Source organism: Neoarius graeffei, chromosome 20 (genome assembly GCF_027579695.1).
Source record: "Neoarius graeffei isolate fNeoGra1 chromosome 20, fNeoGra1.pri, whole genome shotgun sequence".
Lineage (NCBI taxonomy): Eukaryota > Metazoa > Chordata > Actinopteri > Siluriformes > Ariidae > Neoarius > Neoarius graeffei.
In genome coordinates, this window is record NC_083588.1 from 24,320,851 (window position 1) to 24,335,190 (window position 14,340).

General features: G+C 42.1%; 1 protein-coding gene across 3 annotated transcripts in view; it reads right to left on the minus strand.

Moving 5' to 3' along the window:
* glis2b (GLIS family zinc finger 2b) overlaps positions 1 to 14,340 on the minus strand; it is a 212,069-nt gene that overhangs the window by 66,052 nt on the left and 131,677 nt on the right. Inside the window, exon 1 of one of the 3 annotated variants that reach the window (XM_060901422.1) lies at positions 8,695 to 8,726. The exons of the other annotated variants lie outside the window; for them this stretch is intronic. The gene's annotated coding sequence lies outside the window, so the exon portion shown is untranslated. Of the gene's footprint in view, positions 1 to 8,694; positions 8,727 to 14,340 lie in introns of those variants that run through there. 3 annotated transcript variants of the gene reach the window in all.

Genomic DNA, 14,340 nt, shown 5'->3' on the forward strand with positions numbered 1-14,340 from the left:
TGTCTTCAACTGGGGCGGGAGGGCGGGACATGACTGAATGGGTGTTTCTGATTTGTCAGCTGTCGTCCTTACACCGCATGACAATGCCCCAAGCATTTACAACACAGAATTCCAGGTTCTCCGCTCCAAAATTGGCAACTTCAAAACGATTGATTTTTTTTTTAACCGACAACCAAAAAAAAAATTAACCGGTTGACGTTGATTCGATCAACCATCGGTCAAAGGGTCAAAAGGTCCGTAGACAGAAGTACTAGCTTTCCTATTTCTTTTGCAAACTTTCGTTGTATTGTGATGTGGCTTGCTTTGCAGATTTGAGCAATGTGCCAGAAACCTCAGCCTCGTGGCAGTCTGAGTCAATAAACTTGTTAATCTTGCAAGATGTCAGATTCACAAGTGTTTAGTGAGACAGCTGACTCCTGAATTCGGTCCTGATGTTACGCACCATGCTGAATGCTCTTTCTACATCATAGTTAGAACTTGGCAGCACCATATTAGTTCGGCCTAGATGTAGAAAATGTGACAAAATATGTAGATTACTTATACTATTCATGTAAACTGCTTATTACTATCCATCCATTATCCATAACCACTTATCCTGTGCAGGGTCACAGGCGAGCTGGAGCCTATCCCAGCTGACTATGGGTGAGAAGCAGGGTACACCCTGGACAAGTCGCCACGTCATCGCAGGGCTGACACAGAGACAAACCACCCTTCAGACTCACATTCACACCTACGGTCAATTTAGTGTCACCAATTAGCCTAACCTGCATGTCTTTGGACTGTGGTGGAAACCGGAGCACCCGGACACAGGGAGAACATGCAACCTCCACATAGAAAGGCCCCCGTCGGCCACTGGGTTCGAACCCAGAACCTTCTTGCTATGAGGAGACAGTGCCACCCTTACTATTATTTAACTCATTTTTTATATTCTATTGCATTGTTAAGCAAGTCTTCAAGGAGTTTGGCCTTATCATGTAACCTTAGCAGTGAGCCAGCTAGTATAAATAATCTGCACATGCACAAATGACACTGTTAAACTTACCTCAACATGTCTTTTATAATTGTTTACCCCGCCATGGGCAATGCTAAAGTCACTGTTACAAACAGTACAGCACGCAACACTGTCATTATTATTATTATTTTTTTACCCCATTAGGCAAGGGTACACTTTCGTGTAGTGGGTTTTGTATTTTTGTTTTTTGGGGCACTCTGCCAGGACACTCTTGGATACACTGAAATGATGGACTCTCGGTCCGGGAGAGGAATCGTAAAGCCTGCCTACACAGAACACTGATTCGTCAACTTAACAAGGCAGAACAATCAAGATGCGCTCACTCGTGCTCCCGCTCTCTCTTTCTCTCTCAAAATTACATCCAGACCGAGTTTGTTGTTCAGTACCCAGTTTGCTCGCTCGCTCTAGATTTCGGGATATCGTATCTAATTTGCGGGAGTCAGGGAGCCGCTATCAATATGCGGGAGACTTGCGTAACTTCTGGGAGAGTTGGGATGCCTGTATTGGGTAAAGGGCCAGTTTAACAAATGTGCCAAACCAGAACAAAATTCATGAAAAAAATGAATGATTATTTGAGCACCAAAGTAAAAAGCAAATCAATCGAGACAAGAGATGATGAGGTTCAAATTTAAATTCTGCAACTTTTACCTCAGGAGATAAAACTAAGGTTAGGGTTAGCCCTGATGTGAATAATGTTGAGGATCAAAGTGACAACATTAACCCTGATGTGGATAATGCTGACGATCCAAGTGATTAAACATTTCTCATCATAAACTTATAATTCTTTGAAAAAAAAAAAAGACTAATAGAATGTTTTCCTGAAAGGCAGGCTACAAATATAGCAGTAGGTGGAACATTTGCATGCCAGTAAGCTCAACATAATATTAAATCAGGATAATCAAGTTAATTCCAACTGAGATAGTACAGAAAAGACTATTAGTTATTAAGGACTGTTGAAATAGTTTACTGAGTGATTATAATGATTTCTAAAAATCTATAAAATGTTCTTTGCCCTTTTAATATAAAATAAATATTATTCCTCTCTTTTAAACTTGTGAAAAGACTTTCTGTAAACAATTAAAATCTGAGAACATTTTCATGATCATTCTGTCTTTTTTTTTACATATTAAATTAAGTGCAAATGAAATCAATAAATAGTTGCTTTTAGGCAAAGAGTTTGTTGATATTCAGTGGACTTGGCCTGGAAATCTTTAAATACAATTTTTTTCCTTTGGACTTGTGCTGATAACAAGGCTTTAATTTTCACTATGTGAAAGGTTTTCCCAGGCCGTCACGCCTACAGTAGGTACAGGCATTAGTGTTTGTTCCAGTTCCTTTCAGAGACACTTTTTTTTTTTTTGCAGTAATGACTGTTTACATACAGATGAAGTAGGTATAAGAGATACTAGAATCTAGTTGGGCTACAAATTAAATAACCAAACTTTATTCTATCATGAGATTTTTAATTGGTTTGTAAAAATTTCTGAAATTATTTGGTGTGTTGGTGATGACATTGATGAGAGAAAGGGGTGGGTGGGGGGGATAAAAAAAATCCCTAAGTACCCAGTACCCAAAAGACCTTCTGTCAAATTGCAACAAATCATCTCTTCCTCTATTTAATTACCTCACCCAAACTCTCACCCACCCTACCTATCATAGTCTATGATTAAGAACATTGCAGAATGGTGCAGACAAGTCATAGAGAACCAATCTTATCTCAGGTGGGGTTTACATTAGACCGTATCAGCGGATCATCAGATTAACGTTTTTAAAACGATTAGTGTGCACACAGCAACGCCAATACACGATTCGCGTGCACACAGCAACACCAATACACGGATACGCTCGGCTCCGCAGGCATCCTGCGCTCCAAATCACTCCGCCCTGAACAGCGAGTGCCCTCTGGAGGGTGCGCACTCCGGCCCTGCGCAGCTCACAGAGCGCGCGAGTGGAGTGCACGAGCAGTGATTTGGGACTGAGCCGCTGTGTGTGTGATCTCAGTGCATGTCGGGCATGTGCGTCACTTACCACTTGCAAGTGGAAGGATGGCAAGCCTAAAGACAATCATAACTACACAATGGGCAGTATTTGCATCAGTATTTGCAGTATTTTCATACTTTTATACTCTTTAATGAAAGGTGATACAAGGCGGAAGTCCGCGCCGTTTTTCAGCAGTCGCATCACATGACCAACGCCAGCGAATCAGGAAGGTGGATGTCACAGTGACGTTGTCCAATGACGACGCCAACTAGAGCTCAGCACAGCGTATCCGCGTATTCTCAATGTTTACACAGCACCGGATCAGACACGATCTGGATTGAATACGTGGACCCTGGCGGATTCCCGTTTCCCGGCGTTTTAATGTAAACGGACAGTGCATCCGCGAAGAAAACGAGACAGATACGGTCTAATGTAAACTTGGCCTCAGCTGTGCAGATTATATTTTACTGAGGCCACATTATAGCACTGCAACTGTTGCAACTGGAACAGATAAACAAATACCAATGTTACATTTACAACCCCAATTCCAAAAAAAGTTGGGACGCTGTATAAAACAAATAAAAACAGAATGTGAAGATTTGCAAATCATGGATGCCCTATATTTCATTGAAAATAGTACAAAGACAGCATATCAAATGTTGAAACTGAAATTTTGTTGTTTTTTGAAAAATATATGCTCATTTTGAATTTGATGTCAGCAACACGTTTCAGAAAAGTTGGGACAGGGGCAACAAAAGTCTGAAAAAGTTGTGTAATACTAAAAAAAAAAACCTAAATGTGGTGAATTGGCAACAGGTCAGTTTGGGTATATGATTGAGGTAAGTTTAACATGATTGGGTATAAAAAGAGCATCTAAGAAAGGCGGAGTATCTCAGAAGTAAAGATGGGGAGGGGTTCACTGCTCTGTGAAAGACTGCGTGAGCAAACAGTGCAACAATTTAAGAATAACGTTCCTCAATGCAAAAGTGCAAAGAATTTGGGGATCACATCATCTATGGTACATAATATTAAAAGATTCAGAGAATCTGGAGAAATCTCTGTATGCAAGAGACGAGGCTGAAAACTGACATTGGATGCCTGTGATCTTCAGGCGACACTGCATTAAAAGCAGACGTGTCTGTAGTGGAAGTCATTGTATGGGCTCAGGAACACTTCAGACCATTGCTATTTAGAAACAAAACAATCAAGCCACAAAGACAAGCCAGTTGAGTTTTTTTTTCCCTCCAAGAAATCAACAGGATCTGGACATTTTCTCAAAATATTATCAAAAATGTGTGCACTATTCAGGAACAATCATTTCACACATTGTACAAACTTAATCACCACATTTTAAAATTCAGACCCATGCAGTTACAGAGGATCTTGTTTTACCTGCTGCTTTTGACATGACCGGAGATATTCTTGGCACAAATCAATTGGGGGGGGACAAAAACCTGCGCTCCAATGATACCATGCAGAGGAGACCAAGAGGCATTATAAGCTCTATACATACTTTGGGAGAATACAAAAGAGGGAGTTTTTCCTTGCCACCGTCGCCACAGGCTTGCTCATTGGGGATAGATTAGGGATAAAATTAGCTCATGTTTTAAGTCGTTCAAATTCTGTAAAGCTGCTTTGCGACAATGTTTATTGTTAAAAGTGCTATACAAATAAACTTGACCAAAATATGAGAACATAAGAAGGTAACATGGATTAAGGCTAAGTGACTATCCTGCACTCCAACTAAATGAATCAACATATGTATCCAATCACGCCATTCTAACTAAGACACTTATCAACATGAAATCACACCCGCAGGTTTTCCTTTGGGGCGGCACGGTGGTGTAGTGGTTAGCGCTGCCGCCTCACAGCAAGAAGGTCTGGGTTCGAGCCCCGTGGTCGGCGAGGGCCTTTCTGTGTGGAGTTTGCATGTTCTCCCTGTGTCCGTGTGGGTTTCCTCCGGGTGCTCCGGTTTCCCCCACTGTCCAAAGACATGCAGGTTAAGTTAACTGGTGACTCTAAATTGACCGTAGGTGTGAATGTGAGTGTGAATGGTTGTCTGTGTCTATGTGTCAGCCCTGTGATGACCTGGCGATTTGTCCAGGGTGTACCCCGCCTTTCACCCGTAGTCAGCTGGGATAGGCTCCAGCTTGCCTGCGACCCTGTAGAAGGATAAAGCGGCTAGAGATAATGAGATGAGATGAGGTTTTCCTTTGATTTCCACTGTGTTAAAGCACCTTTTGCTTGTAATACAGCATAGTTAGTTTTTTTCTTTTTTATCAGACATCTAGTTTTTAGGTTTGTTTACCTGACATGTTTCGACGTACGACTGTCGTCTTCCTCAGAGTGTCACCGGATGTTATTGGTGACGCATCTTTTATCAGCTGATGTTTCCGAAGGCGTGGCCTTCCTGTCTGGTTTGACAGGTCGGTCACGTCTTCTACTGTCTGTTTGTCCCCTGCAAGATGGCACTCCAGGTATGGGAGAGCATGTATGCTCCCTCATCCCAGTTGATGGTCCTCGGACTTCGCTTACCATCCATGGCCTCCCTGATCCAGCGCTGATGTTTATTATCTTCTGTGCGGATGACTCTGGCATTCCCCCAGTCCATAATATGATTTTCCCTTTTGCAGTGATATGTTATGGCTGACTTATAATTTTCCTGTTGTGCCTTTTCTTTTATTGTTCGGGTTTGTCTTGTAGCTGTCTCCTTTTCGCACTCTTTCTTATGTTCATTTTTCCTTGTGTTGAAACTCCTTCCTGTCTCCCCGATGTAAGTTTTATTGCATAATTGGCATGGAATCTCATATATGGTGTTGCATTTGTTTTCCGGATGTATTCTGTCTTTGGGATGAACCAGGATCTGATGGAGAGTTGTGTATGGTTTGACAGGTGTGTTAATGTTGTGTTTCCTCATTGCTCTTTGAATGCGTTCCGTTATTCCCCTGATGTATGGTAATGTCACTACTCCCCTGTTTTCTTGTTTGTTTTTTTCTCTTTCTTCTGTGTTTTATTTTTCTTAACCTGTTCCGCCCCTTTTGATATTGCCCATTGTGGATATTGACATGCCTTCAGTGCGTGTTGTATATGTTGTTCTTCCTGTTCTTTGTCCTGTGGATCTGTAATTATTGCTGCGCGTTCATGTAATGTTCTGACTACTGATATTTTGTGCATTATGGGGTGTTCAGAAGTCCAGTTTAAATATTGGTCTGTGTGTGGGTTTCCTGTGTACTTTTATTTTGATGTCCCCATCTTCTGTGTGATGTATTTTTAAGTCCAAAAATGTTATTGACTGCTCCGTTTCCTCTTCATGTGTGAATTTTATATTACTGGTATTGTCTATGGTGTTGAGATGGTCGGTAAGTTGTTGAGTGTGTCCCCTCTTCACTTTTTCCAGTATGTCATCCATGTAACGTTTCCAGAGTGTTGGCCTGTATTCTGCTGGTATTGTAGTGAGTGCTTTCTGCTCCAGATCTTCCATGAAAAAGCCGCACATGATGGCTGATAGTGGGTCTCCCATGGCAAAACCTTCCTTTTGTCTGTAAATTGTATTCCTGAACTGAAAGTATGTGGATGTGGCGATAAATTGAAGGAGCTGAGTGATGTCTTGTACAGTGAGGTTTGTGTGTTTCTTGAGCGTCCTATCTGTTTTTAATTTTTCTTGTACTACCTGTATGGTGGCTTCCGTGGGTGTTCTGGTGAAAAGAGATATGACGTCGTGTGATATGAAAACTTCGTCTTGCTGCATTTTGATGTTTTTTAGTTCTTCTGCCAGTTGTTTTGAGTTTTTGCAGTGTTGGTCTGTGAGTCCTAGTAATGGTTTAATTATTTCGGTGAGTGCTTTTGATAGGTTGTATGCCACTGAACCAATGCTATCTACTATGGGGCGTAATGGTGTTCCTGGTTTGTGTATCTTTGGTGTGCCGTAAATCCTGGGGATGACGTTGGCTGTGGGTACTAAATGATTGTATGCCTGTTTATCTATTTTATTTTCATCGGGTAGCGGTTTGAGTAGTGCTTTAAGTTTCTTTTTCTTGTCTTCGGTTGGGTCTTTTCTTAATATCTCAAATGCGTTGTCACTGAGTAATTCAATCATTTTCTGTTCATATTCATCAGTGTCCATAATAACTGTTGTCCTGCCTTTATCTCCTGGGAGAATTGTGATGTCATTATTTTTTGCTCATGTTTTCATAGCTTTAGCTTCCTGTTTTGTGATGTTACTGGGTGGTGGTTTGGCCATTTTCAATATACCAACTATTGCGTTTCTTAGTGCTGCTTTTTGTCCCTGATCCTGTATTTTCTCACATGCTAATTCAGTTGCCAGAATGAATTCATCGTGTGGTATGTTGTTCGGTGTGACAGCGTAGTTGAGTCCTTTTGCTAATATACTGCGTTCTGCTTGTGAGAGTTTGTACCTTGATATGTTATGAATCCATTTTTCGTTGATGTGTGCGTGCTCCGGTTCTGCCTTCTTTTTCTGTGCGATGAGTCTGTCCAGTTTTTGGATTTGTCGTAAGCGAAGTCCGAGGACCATCAACCAGGATGAGGGAGCATACATGCTCTCCCATACCTGGAGTGCCATCTTGCAGGGGACGAACAGACAGTAGAAGACGTGACCGACCTGTCAAACCAGACAGGAAGGCCACGCCTTCGGAAACATCAGCTGATAAAAGATGCGTCACCAATAACATCCGGTGACACTCTGAGGAAGACGACAGTCGTACGTCGAAACATGTCAGGTAAACAAACCGAAAAACTAGATGTCTGATAAAAAAGAAAAAACTAACTATATTTAATATATGACATAATGAACGTAACTGAAAGATTGTAATACAGCACTCTGTCTTTTTTGGTAAGAGCCTACCAACTTGGCACATCTTGATTTGGCAATTTTATTCCACTCTTCCTTAAAAAAAATCACTCCAGATCTAACAAATTGTTAAGGAATCTCCTGTACACAGCCCCCTTCAAGTCATTCCATAGGTTTTCAAAATAATTTACAGTAGATCTGGGCTCTTATTGGACCATTCCAAAACACTGATCATCTTCTTTTGAAGCCATTCGTTAGTTGGTTGGATTTGTGCTTTGGTTCGTTATCTTGCTAGACAGTGACATTTTTCATCTTCTAACAGATGTCTGTAGGTTTTGTGTCAAAATATAATATGTGGAGCTGTCCATGATCCACTCTCGCTTGACTAGAACTCAAGTATCAGCATAAGAGAAGAAGCCCCATAGCATGATGCTGCCATCACAATGCTCCCCTGCCAGAAGGATGTTCTTTGGGTGATGAGTTGTATTGTTTTTGAGTCAAATATATCTTTTAGAATTATGCCAAAAAGTCTCTCTTGATGGTATCAGACCATATCACACTTTGCCACATGGCTTATAAAAGTGTAGGCATTATTTTGTTTTTGTTTGTTTTATGAGAAATGTTTATCTCGTCACCTACCCCATAGTTCAGATATGTGCAGAAAACAAGAGACTATTGTCCCATGCAGGGAGTAAATAGTACTTGCCAGAAAATATTGCAGCTCATTTAATGTTATCCTGTAGGTCCTTTGGCAGCCTCCCTGATATCTATCTTTTATTCTTTTGTCAATATTGGAGAGACATCCAGTTTGGTGCCCCATTTTCCCGCTTGTTGATGAAGGTTTTCATGGTGTTACATGGCAGATCGAATTTTTTTAAAAATTATTTTGTACCTCTCTCCGAATTGACACCTTTTGAGAATGAGATCCTGTACATGCTTTGTAAGCTCTTTGCAGCCCATGGCTTCACACGTTGGATGAAAATCCTACAGAAATAGCGAATCATTATTTCAGATTAATCACACTCACTTCACTGACAAATGTATGATTACATTTGAACAGGAGTTTAAGGTGAATGCTTAATTCTGAGTACAGTCACATGTGCTATTATAAAAGGGTGTGCACACTTATTTGAAGAAGAACTTTATTCATTACATGTACACTTGTGAAATTCCTTTCTGCATTTAATCCATCTGAAGCAGTGAACACACAGATGCGCACACACGTGAGCGATGAGCGCACACACATACCCAGAGCAGTGGGCAGCCATGCTAACAGTGTCTGGGGAGCAGTTGGGGGTTAGGTGCCTCGCTCAAGAGCACCTCAGCCTAAGGCCATCCCATGTTAACCTAACTGCATGTCTTTGAACTGTGGGGGAAACCAGAGCACCCGGAGGAAACCCAAGCAGGCACGGGGAGAACATGCAAACTCCACACTGAAAGGCCCCCGCTGGCCTCGAACCCAGAAACCTTCTTGCTGTGAGGCGACAGTGCTAATCACTACACAAGTTATTTTAAGTTATTTCTTTGTTTTTTTTTTTCCTTAAAATATTTAGAATTTTTCTTCAATTGAATTTGGTTAGTTGCTATATTACAACCTCCAAATCAGAAAAAGTTGGGACATTATGGAAACCGCCCAAAAAAACACTGAAAAACAAAAAACAAAACAGTGATCTCAATTTACTTTGTCTCGTATTTCATTGCAGACAGTATGAACCCAAGATATTTCATGTTTTGTCCGGTCAGCCTGAGTTCATTTGTTAATACACATCCATTCCCGTGTTTTAGGCCTGCAATACATTCCAAAAAAAGTTGGGATGGGGCAATTAAGGGCTAGGAATGAGGTAAAACAATTAAATAATGACATGATTTGAAACGGTTGATGTCAACAGGTGATTGGCCTAAGCTGTGTCCGAAATCACTCATTCACTGCTCCCTACTCACTATCTAGGGAATTCTATATAGGGGACTATATAATGAACTCATTGGCAAAATGAAAAAACGATTTCGGACACTACTCTGCCGCCATGATGTTATGTATGTCATTGTCGCACAATTAAAACGTGCCAGATCAGTCGGCTGGTGGGTTTTCAAAATAATATAAATACATGCATGTATTTTTGTGATAAATAAATATTATACTGAGCATGTTTCCCACATTAATAAATCCAGAGTACTTTGTGTCTGCTGCATCCTTCAGTTCTTTTAAATCAAGGCTGAATACTTTCTTCTTTGCCACTGCCTTTTATTAAATCAAATTTGAGGCTTTTGATCAAATTCCTCACTTTGCACTGTAACTTTTATTCTTGTATTTTATCTGTCGTATTCTGCTTTAGCTTATTTTCTATTCTCTTACTATTTTTAATTGTACTTGAATGTCCGTTTATAATGCGTTTCTTCCTCCATCCATTCACCCCCAAGACACTACAATATTATTGCCATTTTCATGCCACAACTTATAAATTTGTCTCATGCCCATCGTCATAAAGAAAAACTACTGCTATACTCCATCTAAAATACTTAATGGTCCATATGAAACAGCTTTAACGGCTTTTCTTTCAGCACGACCGCAATGCATGATGGTATACTTTGCTTGGTTAGTGATCATTGGCTGTACACTACTTTTCACGGTGCACCGTGGAATACTAGGAGTCCACCATATAGGGTGTAATAATTCTCACTATAAATTCAGACAGCACTACAAAATGTCAAACTCACTATATAGTGAGTGATTTGGGACACAGTGCTAGACTTTGAGGAGCAAAGATGGGCCAAGGATTTCCAGTTTGTCAGCAAATGTGTGAGAAAATTGAAATGTTAAAAAACAATGTTCCTCAACAAAACATATGAAGGGATTTGAATTTTACAGTGCATACAGTGTCTTGCAAAAGTATTCATCCCCCTTGATGTTTGTCCTGTTTTGTTGCATTACAGGCTGGAATTAAAATGGATTTTTGGAGGGTTAGCACCGTTTGATTTACACAACATGCCTACAACTTTAAAAGATGCAAATTGTTGTTTTATTATGACACAAGCAATAATTAAGATGAAAAAACAAAAATTTGAAGTATACAAAAGGTATTCACACCCTTTCGTAAGAAACCCCTAAATAAGAGCTGGTCCAACCAATTCACTTCATAAGTCACATCATTAGTTGATCAAAATCCACCTATGTACAAACAAAGAGTCACATGATCTGTCACATGATGTCTGTAAAAATCAACCTGTTCTGGAAGGACCCTGACTCTGCAGCACTACTAAGCAAGCAACATGAAAACCAAGGAGCACTCCAAACAGGTCAGAGACAAAGTTGTAAAGGAGTATAGGTCAGGGTTGGGTTATAAAAAAATATCCTAAACTTTGAATATCCCATGGAGCACCATTAAATACATTATAGCAAAATGGAAAGAATATGGTACCACTACAAACCTGACAAGAGAAGGCCGCCCACCAAAACTCACAGACTGGGCAAGGAGGGCATTAATCAGAGATGCAACAAAGACACCAAAGATAACACTGAAGGAGCTGCAAAGATCCACAGCAGAGATGGGAGTATCTGTCCATAGGACCACTTCAAACCGTACACTCCACAGAGTGGGGCTTTATGGAAGAGTGGCCAGAAAAAAGTCATTGCTTAAGCAAACACATTTGGCGTTTGCCCAACAGCATGTGGCAGACTCCCCAAACACATGTGTGGCAGCAGGGGCGTGGTCAAGCATTGGTCTGTGACCGGAGGGCGGAGTCAGGGAAGGTAAGTGGCAGAATCACTACACCTGACATTAATTAATGTGTTTGTGTGTCTTCCCCAGTGACCGTGCCCTATTTAAGGAGAGAGAGCGAGAGCAGAGGGAGCTCTCTCCCCAACCAGACGACTGATGTGTGTGCGTGTGTCTGAGTGTGTGAGAGAGTGAATATAGAAGCTGAAAAGCTAAATAAAAGAGTTTTGTGAACTCAGTTCTGGCCTGCCGTCCTTCTGTGCTCCACCCACCTACACGAACTGTCACAACATGGAAGAAGATTCTCTGGTCAAATGAGACTAAAATTTAACTTTCTGGCCATCATGGGAAATGCCATGTGTGGCGCAAACCCAACACCCTGAGAAGAAGAAGAAACCTTTATTCACCACATGCACACTTCAAGCACAGTGAAATTCATCCTCTGCATTTAACCCATCTGAAGTAGTGAACACATGCACACACTCAGAGCAGTGGGCAGCCACACCAGAGCGCCCGGGGAGCAGTCAGGGGTCAGGTACCTTGCTCAAGGGCACCTCAGCCCAAGGCCGCCCCACGTCAACCTAACTGCACATCTTTGGATTGTGGGGGAAACCGGAGCACCTGGAGGAAACCCACGCAGACACGGGGAGAACATGCAAACTCCACACAGAAAGGCCCTCACTGGCCACGGGGCTCGAACCCGTAACCTTCTTGCTGTGAGGCGACAGTGCTAACCACTACACCACCGTGCCACCCATGGTAAACACTGTGAAAGCTTTCCTGAGAAAGGAAAGCTGGTCAGGACTTAAAGGAACAGTCCACCGTACTTCCATAATGAAATATGCTCTTATCTGAATTGAGACGAGCTGCTCCGTACCTATCCGAGCTTTGCGCGACCTCCCAGTCAGTCAGACGCGCTGTCACTCCTGTTAGCAATGTAGCTAGGCTCAGTATGGCCAATGGTATTTTTTGGGGCTGTAGTTAGATGCGACCAAACTCTTCCGCGTTTTTGGAAAGTCCGCACTATAATGACAGGCGTACTAACACCTTCTGCGCGCTTCGACAGCGCATTGATATCTGAGCTCCGTATCAATGCGCTGCCGAAGCGCGCAGAAGGTGTTAGTACGCCTGTCATTATAGTGCGGACTTTCCATAGCATAGAAAATCGCTACGTTTCAATTTGTGTAACTGAACTTGTTTCATATCACTGGTCATATAAACCTATGTAAACAGGAAAAACGCGGAAGAGTTTGGTCGCATCTAACTACAGCCCCAAAAAATACCATTGGCCATACTGAGCCTAGCTACATTGCTAACAGGAGTGACAGCGCGTCTGACTGACTGGGAGGTCGCGCAAAGCTCGGATAGGTACGGAGCAGCTCGTCTCAATTCAGATAAGAGCATATTTCATTATGGAAGTACGGTGGACTGTTCCTTTAAGGAAAGATGAATGGCACTAAAATACAGGGCAATTCTGGAGGAAAATCTGTTTGAGTCGGCCAGAGGTTTGAGACTGGGACAAAGGTTCAAGTTCCAGCAGGACAATGACCTTAAACATACTGCTAAAGCGACACTGGAGTGGTTTAAAGGGAAAACATTTAAATGTCTTGGAATGGCCGAGTCAAAGCCCAGACCTCAATCGAACTGAGACTCTGTGGCATAACTTGATTGCTAAGCCTAAGCTAAACACCCGTGATCTCTGGTCCCTCAGATGGCACTGCATCAAGCACAGGCATTCATCAATAGCTGATATAACCACATGAGCTCAGGATTACTTTGCCATACCTTTGTCAAGCACTACAATATGGAGTTACATTACAGAGATTTAGCAGACACTCTGGTCCAAAGCGATGTACAAGTGCAAAAGTCAGGTACAAGAAGTGCTGAACTTCTAGATACTTCTAAATAGAAAAGTTCTAGTGCCAACTGAACAAGTGGCAGAATAACACCAAGTGTAATATTCTGTTGAAATAACAACTCCACAGTCAAGGAAAACAAGCCAACCATACAAATAAGCTGACAAAGTACAACTAAATAGAGAAAAATAAAACCCCAACAGCTAACCCCAAGTCTTCATCACCAGGCTGGACAGTACACAGCCTGGGTTGATCAAGACCGCTATGCAATTACACAGTGGGCAGGGAAGCAAGGGAAAGGTGCAGCCTGAAGAGGTGGGTCTGTGCTTGAAGGTGGTCAGGGAGTCGGCAGTTCTGATCTCAATGGGAAGAGACTGGCTCCACCAGTAGGGAACCAGGATAGACAGCAGCCTTGAGCTGGCTGGGCAGGAGCAGAGAGGAGGAGGAGTCAGGTGATCAGTAGCAGCAGAACATAGGGATCTGGCTGGGGTGTAGGGTCAAGATCAGTCTCTGGAGGTATGCTGGATCTAACCTCTTGACTGCCTGGTAAGCTAGCCACAATGTCTTAAATTTGATGCGAGCTGTGACAGGTAGCCAGTGAAGGGCAGTAAGAAGAGGGGCAACATGGGAGGAATGAGGGAGGTTGTCGACCAGGCAGGCTGCAGCATTCTGGATGAGCTGCAGGAGTCTGATGGCATATGCTGGAAGTCCAGCAACAAGAGAATTGTAGTGGTCCAAGCAGGAGAGGATCAGCATTAAAAGGAAGCCTTATTTTAAATGTGTCCAGAAGCACTGTTGTGGTCCCTGGGCTCAGAGACATCTGGGATGGACCATCACACAGTGAAAACGTGCATTGTCACGGTCAAGGCTCTCTTATTGTCATTTTAACCATATACAGTTGGTACAATACACAGTTAAAATGAAACGTTTCTTCAGGACCATGGTGCTACATTAAACATCACAGGACTA